This window comes from Typopeltis vanoorti, chromosome 12, assembly GCF_054136105.1.
Source record: "Typopeltis vanoorti isolate ZY-2024b chromosome 12, IOZ_Tvanoo_1.0, whole genome shotgun sequence".
In the NCBI taxonomy this organism is placed as follows: Eukaryota; Metazoa; Arthropoda; class Arachnida; order Uropygi; family Thelyphonidae; genus Typopeltis; species Typopeltis vanoorti.
Window position 1 is genome coordinate 96,288,558 of NC_143560.1, and position 10,163 is coordinate 96,298,720.

Consider the following 10,163-nt stretch of genomic DNA (forward strand, 5'->3'; position numbering starts at 1 on the left):
AAATGGAAAATATTACTATATAAGTGTTATACGTGCATTATTACACACTGTACATAATTTTAATGTATATTTACATTTTAAATTAAAATTATAACATTAACATTACTAAATATATCTGGTAATAAAAATTATAAATGGGTGTATACAGTTCTAAAAAATGTCTCATATGTTCGATTTTTGCTAGGCTCTAACATACAACATAAAAAAAGTGTCAGAAGATAAAGTATCCTACTCAACATATCCAGCATTTTCTACATTAATCTGAAATACTGAAACAGCGGTGATATGGCAATGAAGAAAATTCTGTCATATTTTGGTCGAATAAACATTACTAATTTACATTTTAAGCCAATAAGAGTTTATTGCAAGCTAGTCCATTTTGACACATACACAATATTCAATTCGAATTTCCAGCGGAATCTTTGTCATTCTTCAAGCTTCGTGGTTCAATCAGGCCTTCACCTTGTACACTGAAAAAAAAAAAAAAAAAAAGATTACTTGGAATCCCAAAATCAGCTATAGCTTCCGAAAGGTTTTAACTATCTTTAGTCTTAATACTATTTTCCTAAAAAACGTATTGATCTCAACAAGTCTCTATACAGAACATTTACCTATCAATTCATTCTCTAAAGATACCTAAAATTTTTTAACAAAAACGATTCCAGGTCTTTCCGACCAAAGGACCTAGGCTTTAACGACAACTACGGAGACTCATTATGGAGAGTAAGAGACAATCTTTAAGAAATAAATAATTTCAGCCCTCTCTCTCTCTCCCTGATGAAAGAAAAAAAAAGATACCACTGTTCAGTAGTATTTTACTGTGAAAGCAACTGTTCTAATAATTAACACATTAAGTGAGCCCCTCTCCCTCGGTGACTATGATTTTAACGCGTGTTTAGAGTAAAGGCACGTCCATACAATTTTAATTAGAACAGGAAAACCAATTCCATTCGCCGTAGGTCATTACTCGTTTCTGTATCGAATGGACAATGAGATCTGTTTAAATATTAATTCGTAACATTCTTCGTGTTTTGGCAATCACGTCTGGTTGTGGCATTCTGATCTGAAATATCAGCACGACCTTGTTCCTAAAGGCTCTCCCTACTTAACAGTTCATATTAGTGAGATATATGATAACCCTAAAATTTATTTCATTGACTGTAGTAATGCAAATTCATCTGTCCCGAAAGGGGAACTTACTTTTTGTTGCAAAACTTCAAGGAACGAAAAACAGAACATATTATTTTTCCAAAAAAAAAAGCATCTGTTGTAGTAGGAAGAATCATCATGCCAGCAAACAACAGACAGAGGATTACTGTTGCGTTCATCGCCGAAAGTATTTCCTGAAATAAAAACATTGTACAATTAATAAAAACAAACAAACAAAAAAAAAACATAGTATTGGGAATAAATAGCTTAAAGATATGTTGACTCAAAGACATAAATTCACATCTTACATAGCAAAATCTAAGTAGAAAAACAAATTGCACTACAAAAAAAAAGAAGAATGGTCTTATTAATAACTACTGGAGTGTCATAAGAAAATTTGACTTCCTGTTTATTATATATATATATATATATATATTGTTTATATGTATTATTATTTATTATTATATTATTTATTAATATGTTTATTATTCATAATATATATTTGTAAGACACATGTTGGAGTTGGAATTTTAAGTTCGGACCACAGTTGCTGATTAACATTGCATAATTTAGTACTTTCTAAAAGTTCCTAAAATAAATTAAAATATTATCTCTTGAATGAAACATTTGCTATGCACAGAAAGCCATGAGACATTGTTATTTCTTTCCAAAAATAATAGCGAATATTAAATGTACCTAATTTGTTTAAAGAGCCTCTTCGTACCCTAGTTAGTTTCGACAGAGCCCTTGGACTGGAACAGCTGGATTCGAAGTCTCTATGCCAAGAGGCACCTTTATCGGAATAGCTGGTCTCATACGGAGATGGAGGGTTTATAGTCCCTCAAAACAGCAAACCAATATAAATCTTAGACATTTACTCATTTTAATAGTAACCGATCAGCTACCATACTTTCAACTTGTCTTCGGATTGATAGGAAAAGAAAACGGTCACCATCAACCGTTCGGAATAATTAAGTCTATTTTTTTTTCTTTTTTCTTTTTTTTTTGGCTTAAGCAAAGGTGTGTGTATGTGTGCGCGCTACCAGAAGCGGAGATAATCCATGTGATGTGCATTCCCTTAAAAGAGTCCTTGATTCACCAAGATCTGTACGCTAAAATGAGACACTGCACATAAATTATCAGCTAATCCGGCATGTTTTTTTTTTGTAATCCTACCCATAAGTCGTTCAAAATCCACTTATCGTTGATTTTTAATTTCACTTAAAAAAGGTAACTGAGTGTTTTTTTTTTTTTAATATCTACCGAATGAGTTCCCTTGGATATATTCTGATATGGCCTGAGCGACCGAGGATAAAAAGACATCGTTAGTAATATTTATAAAATAAAAATAAATGAATCCTGCAAGGTATTTTATTCTCAAAGGGAGTAAGCGGAGCTTCTTTAGCCCTAACTGTTTTTGAAGATTGGCGGGCAGCCGGTCTATGCCCTTCAGCCCTCACTGAGTGAGCTCATGCTATCCAAAAATCATGGTTCTTGTGGAAGAGATTACGTGAAGTAACTACGGCGGCGTAAAATCCGAGTTTCCGGGAGAGGGAAAACTCTAATAGGCTGTGCCAAAAGATCGATTAACTTGGAAACGGTCGAAAAAAAGTACTTTAGAATCGAACAAATAACGGTCGTTCTTCGGGTAGTCTAGAAACAAATGCTTTACACAGAGATACACAAGGACTATTAGTAATACCTGGTTTTTGAAAAAAAAAAAAAAAGTTACTTGGTTATAAATTAAATTAAGATATTATATTCTTGTTTAATCCTTTATCCAAAAGAAAGTAAGCAAACTATGCGGTAAAGTATATTTACGACTAGGCTACTTGTATACTAATCTCTGTATACTTCACATTAATTGCCTTAGTATCCTTAGGCAAAACACACATTCTTTCGGAGTATTCAGAATGGTACTTCCCATAATGCATAGCATTATGGGAAGTACCATTATCCAGACCAGTTTCGGGTGGTATCTCCTCTAGGTCTGGTTCCCGCTGAGACCTCAATAAAGGTCCAAACCGGTCTGGGCCACTACGCGCAAAGTTTGTTTGCTTACACTTGAATAAAGAATTAAACAAGAATATAATTTCTTGGTAACTTTAATTTAATACCCAGTTTCATTTCGCACTAGAGAAGATATGACTGATGAAACAAAAGCAGTAATCCATCCACGGAAACGAATATTATTTATTCTATTTAGAAAATGAAGACGTTGCATCATTATTCAAAAGATTATGATGGTTACTTAGACTATGAATTGAAAAAAAAAAAAAAATCGAAAGAAAACGAAAGAAATAGTAAGTAGGCGCTATGACCGATTGTGGGGGGAGACAGAAAGTAATTCCATTTGGAAACGTGACATTTGTTGATTAAGAAAAAAACTTTTCTGATACAGCAGAACAAGAAAAGAAAGAAAGTATATTTTCTGATATAAGGGGGAACTTTGACTGCGAAAAAGAGAAGCGGACATTCTCTCAAGCACCAAAATCATGCATTCTGTGTAGAAAGTGAAATTATAGTCATCGTTTGCAACATATAGCATTCCTTAATAAAACGGTAAATCCTATAACAAGTTTGAGAATGTACTCTTTTGTTTATTAATTAAATGTAGCTTTTGTATGAGGAAATCGAAATTTCGTGATATTCATTTTGACTTAAGTCTGTAAAGATACTGATACGTTGCTAAAGCCAATTATTTATATGCTGAAATAAATCTTTAGGTTATTAAATTTCGATTATTTCATTACATATAACCTTATCATCCCTATGTTTCAAATTATTGATCGGGTGATTGTCTTGAATTAAATCGACATCGACAAAACTAAGGTTATGAGGCGTGTGTATTGTCTACGAACTGCTTGTTCTGAGGTCTGTATGCTTAACGCTGTGAAAAACTATCCATCTCTTCAGGAAACTAGCTTTTTTTTTTTTTTTTAAATTTCAGAATAACTTCTTAATATTCTGCTCCTATTATCACCAAAATGAAATCCGGATTTTCATAGTTTTCGTAATATGATCAGAATTTTATACAAGCATGCGGGTGTAGTTTCTTTGTCATTCTTATATAAAAAATCTTTGATTTGTTGGATAGATATTGCAGATCTTCGTTAAGTGAACACCAGCCACTCTTTTATTAATTACTATTACACTGAAATGTTTAAAAATGCAGAACTGTAAGCTTATATTAATCTATCTTTTAATCATAGTGCTTGCTTTCCTTTAAAACGAAGCAAATGTTTTTTTGTTTTGTTTTTTCCTACATACTAAAAACAGTAGGTAGTTACTCGTTACATTGATGTATTATGTTACTTTGATCTTTCATTTTATTATACTGATGGTATTAATGATACATCAGGAAGAAAGAAAAAAAAAAACGAGAGAAAATTATAGTTTATTATCATGTGTGGTTATTGTCGGAGAACTTTTGTCGTCCTTGTCATTACTCTAGTCCGACATCACAACTACTTGTTCCCGTTCTCGTTCGTGACATCACTGACGTCAGTAAATAATAGTTGAACAAGTTAAATATAGAATTTTACAGTCCCATAAGAAATTAGGACTGAGCCAAACGATGGAAAATTAGGACATCCATGGATCTTTAAATTTATAAAATGTTGGCTAAAACCACCATGTGCATTTACTTAAGCGATCATTTATTCTGTGAGTTGAGATCGTTCATTTTAATAATGTTTAAAGCTGAAGTTCATTTGTCTGGTTGAGAGCCTGTATAGTGTGTAAATTACGTCTAGCCGGTTTGTCTGTTCTGCGAGATGAAAAAAAACAGTCTCTGGTAATTCCTTTTTAGCCTTTTTATGATGAACTTAGAAAGATGTGTAGAATCCTACATTGGCTATTATTTCTGGATTGGGGGGGGGTATGCTGCATCGTCTCGGGTATGCTGCATCGTCTCGGGTATGCGGCATCACCTTTCGCTGATGGTCAATTCTTGGAGGTGTCCTGTACCTTTTACGAAGAAGCGTTCACTGTTATCAATAACTGAGAACTCGTGTTTAATAAAAGCATCACTGATTATACAGTGGATTTTCAGAACGCAGTCAAAGCGTAGTTGAGTATTGTGCAAAGCGTTATCAGCATATAAATACCTATTTAATATAGCTATTCTGAATCAATTGATGCCGTGTTTATTATAAATTAAGATAGCAGAAGTACCTTACTGATAAATTGACTTTATCAGAAAGGTTTTAAGAGTGTCATCGTTAAAGTGTACTTAGCATAATATTGGAAATACAAAGACCGATTATGTGTACAGCTATCTTATATTTTACATAAACCCGAAGACATTTTAAAGATTATAGACGCAAATGGTTGGTATTTATTACAAGTAACTGGCCAACTTCAACACACATTTTAAACATTTAGTATCATCATCATCAATTGCGCAATAACTTTGAAAACCAGGTTTAGAATTGGAGTTGAACAATATTGTCGAATAGGCAAGTAACTCGCTGTTCACATTCAGACAGAGATAAAAAGTTCTGGAATGAACTTGAGCATACTTTCCTTCAAAAAGGGAACTTCGCTTTGTGCTTTTGGTATTGCGGAACAAATCCCCTATGATCTCTTCGACAACATGAAAAAAACCGAGTATGCCTGTAATTTTCGATCTCATTCGCTGAGCTCTTTTTTTTTTTTTTTTTTTTTTTTTGTTAGTGAACTCTTCGAATCAGTTAAGACTATAAAAGATCAGTGTATCGTGTCTGTTAATTATTTCGTCTATTTTGTGAGAAGAACATTGGGAAATTAAAACTATTTAACGATGCATATTGGAAATATGATTTCAGATTCGTTGCTATAAACTCATAGTTCAACATTTTCAGTAAAGACTTTTGAGAAAGAGCCCGACTTTCTTATTATCTGATCTACTCCTGGAAAGCACCGCCCAGAATGGGAATCGCATTGTTTCAGATCCAAGGCGAACTTAGAAACAATGCGATCTTCGTTCGGTCTTCTAAGAATACTTTGGTAGAGGTTCATTTAGTCAACTAAATTAATGATATCTAGTCATTTTATACAAAGAATGAGAAACCTGGGAGTTTTTTTTATTTCGTCTGCACGTTTCAGGCACAAACAGAACGCAGTGTTTTCAAAACCATTTTTGGCGTCAATCATAAATATTTCATTATTCAACTTAAGAGGATATTAAATCCTACATTGTTTTAAAACCGAATAGGAAAAATAATGTTTATATCGCCGAAATGAAGCCGATTGGCTCTTTATATTTAAGTAACTTAATGGTTGCACCTTTTTGACATCTCGTATAGCAGAGTATATAAGTTCTTTTCGCTATACCCTTTGGTATTAATTTGGTCTAGCTACTCACTGATGAAGCCTCAATAAAGGTTGAAACCGGTCTGGGTAGAAACTCGAAGATTGGAATCAGAGAGTTTCATGCCGAATATAGTATAATAAACTATAAAAAAGGTATCGGCGACTACTAGCGTGAGCAAATGCACGTAGTACAAATTCGGGCAGCTCGTAGCAAAGTTCTGATCGCTATTCTTGGTATTCTCCATAATATAAAAACACATTTCCTAGGAAATGTATGCTGTTATTACATTATGGTGGGAGGTCACTACCCAGACCGGTTTCAGCCTTTATCGAGGCTTCATCAGTGAGTAGCTAGACCAAATTAATACCAAAGGGTATAGCGAATAGAACTTATATACTCTGCTATATGAGTTGTCAAAAAGGTGCACCCATTAAGTCCTAGGAAATGTATGCTGTTATTACATTATGGTGGGAGGTCACTACCCAGACCGGTTTCAGCCTTATGAATAAGTAAAGCCGTCTCTAAAAATTCGGACGATCCCTAGGCCCCTCAATCGTGGGCGAAAGACCGTCCATCTCAGCGTTGCTCCACTCAGTGAAGGCCTTCTACCCACACGCCGCCACCGAGCAGAACCGCTCAAATTCCGAAGAAAATCATTCACCGACAAAGCCCCTCAGCGGGCTGTGCCGGAGAACACTTTCCCCGGAGACTCAAATTGCTCCCTTAAGGCAAAAACCCTAAGGGAGCGAACTCATAATATCCTCCACCGGTTTCAGCCTTTATTGAGGCTTCATCAGTGAGTAGCTAGACCAAATTAATACCAAAGGGTATAGCGAAAAGAACTTATATACTCTGCTATACGAGTTGTCAAAAAGGTGCACCCATTAAGTGACTTAAATATAAAGAGCCAATCGACTTCATTTCGGCGATATAAACATTATTTAAATTAGGAAGATATTAAATCCTACATTGTTTTAAAACCGAATAGGAAAAATAATGTTTATATCGCCGAAATGAAGCCGATTGGCTCTTTATATTTAAGTAACTTAATGGTTGCACCTTTTTGACATCTCGTATAGCAGAGTATATAAGTTCTTTTCGCTATACCCTTTGGTATTAATTTGGTCTAGCTACTCACTGATGAAGCCTCAATAAAGGCTGAAACCGGTCTGGGTAGTGACCTCCCACCATAATGTAATAACAGCATACATTTCCTAGGAAATGTGTTTTTACATTATGGAGAATAGCGATCAGAACTTTGTCACCTTTGCTACGAGCTGCCCGAATTTGTACTACGTACTAAGACTAGTAGTCGCCGATACTTTTATAGTTTATTATACTATATTCGGCATGAAACTCTCTGATTCCAATCTTTGAGTTTCCTATTCGGTTTTAAAACAATGTGGGATTTAATATCCCGTTAATTTAAATAATGTTTATATCGCCGAAATGAAACCGATTGGCTCTTTATATTTAAATAAACATTTCATGTTCTAAGAGTCACTGCACACCGTCATACAAACTCTTTGTTCCTGATAATTCATTGCGAATAACCTTAAATGTACTAATAACCAATTACGCATTCTATAAATCTGAATATATCGAATTAATAAAGATCAGCTCTGCTGCTATTACCCGCCACTAGTCGGGTAATAGCAGCAGAGCTGATCTTTATTAATTTGTGATTGCAATCACAAACAATCACACACACTTCTACATCCCCTTCTCCCTGTCATGATTTTTAAGTGACTTTTTCTGTATGCAACTCCCGCCCATGAAAAGTTTCAAAACTTTTTTTTGGTAAAAAAAAAAAATAAATAAATAAAAATCCTTAACCAGCCCATAGTACTAATGTTCCACGAATTCAATAAGGATTTTTGAAATGTTATTTTTATTTATTTTTGAATTTTTTATATTTTATTTTTACACAGTTCTGGAATCCTAGATCTGTATATCTAGACCAAAATATAACTCTTTCAAGCCATTCAGGCTTCCAATATGTGGAACAGTGGTCTTACAGCGAACGATGAAATTCATCTCCCAGCTATCATCATAAACATCCACACCCACAGTAGGATTCGAACCGGGCCAAGATAATGTGTTCTCTTTAAAATTTCCACAAACATTGATTTATAATAATAATATAAATATTTGTACTGATATTTAGGTTATTATTCAGATAATATTAATAATATTTTAAAAGTTTAATAATTACAGATAATATCTACACTATCCTATTTTATCATTTTATAATGATTTTTTTTTCTTTCTAAAATATGTTAGTTTGCTTCTTCTAACTTGAAAATTATTAGGGAGATACATTCCTCTTTCCCTTTCCCTTAGAATGATCGCATTCTAAGGGAAAGAGAAAGAGGTAATCTTTGTAATCTTTTTAACTTCAAAAAGATTACAAAGGAAGTTTCTTGCAGGAGTAAATGCGATTTCGACGAAGAAACAAAAATTACCATGTGGTATTATCGTATTTTAGTTTCACACTCCTTAAATATAAACATACAGCAAAAACGTGACCAAATAGAAAAATTTCTATTTGCAAGTATAACGATAAAACAACAACCGATTACAAGAGAATATCAAAATTACTACTCACCAATAAAACAAACTTAGAAAAGAACAATTTTTAGCTTGACACAAGAATAGCATCAGAACGACACCTGTTATTTATATTTCTCCTACTCGACTGTTTCCTGTTTCTGTAGAAACCCCTGGGAATAATTCTCCGTACTGACAAGGTACGTAACAGTTTCCAATAAATATAGCAAACGACAAATATAGAGAGGGGTGAGTATATTAGAATGTTTAGTATGTAACATTAAAATGTTTGCTTCACAAGCTTCTCCTCACAGCAAATACTGTCTCGATTTGATATAATAAAAGCGGGGTAAGAAAATATTGAAGGCTCAAACTTTCAGAATGATATATCTCAGTAATTAGTATCAGGAAAAAAGTTCATATTATTGAACTTTCAATTAAAATATTATTTGGGAAAAAACGCACTCTTAAATACTAAGACGGCTTGAGTTAGCCAAGCAGATTGTGTATTCCGCTCTTAAACCAACAGGCTGCGGATCAGAATCCCACGATGGTATGGATGTTTCGGGATGCCTTTAGATGGTGGTTCAATATCATCATCTGGTGGGAGACCACAATCTACTGGCTGAAGCGACGTTAAGTTCCATGTTTTTTCTCTAGTAAGCAGGCTTTCTGGATTATCTAACTTTCCTACAGTGCTTAATGTACTAAAGATTTGAAACCCTTCATGGATAGGATTTGTGGGTGTGGGTGCGTGTAATAATGATAAGTGGTAGGATTAATCAGCCAACTCTTAGCAATTCTGTTTAGAGAAGAGTTAAGATAATTTGGCAATGTTGTTACAAGGCAGGATATTCTCCTGGTACAAGATTTTTCTAAGCTTTACCTCTCTCTCTCTAAATGCTTACGGGGGGGAGGGAGGTGGTAAAAAACTTAGAAAATTAAAGTTATATATACTTTATAGAAGCTAACAAAAGTTGAGAAACTGTAGTAAGCCTCACATGAATTTGATAGGAGATATAAAATATTACCTTGGAGTCAAATTATCTACCCGTGTCACAATATTTTCTTGGGCTTACTTATTTTATTCACAAAATAAAGCCTTCTTCGTGCTCTTGATAAATATTTTGTTCTATAACTATTTTCATTATGGAGCGTATGTTATTAA

General features: G+C 33.9%; 1 long non-coding RNA gene across 1 annotated transcript; it reads right to left on the reverse strand.

The window, feature by feature from the left end:
- Positions 1-335: 335 nt before the first annotated feature.
- Positions 336-9,095, reverse strand: LOC150101030 (uncharacterized). The gene is made up of 3 exons (XR_016549185.1): positions 9,054-9,095; positions 1,201-1,343; positions 336-470 (listed from the first exon to the last, which is right to left on the reverse strand). It is a non-coding gene; the product is annotated as an uncharacterized LOC150101030 (long non-coding RNA).
- Positions 9,096-10,163: the final 1,068 nt, after the last annotated feature.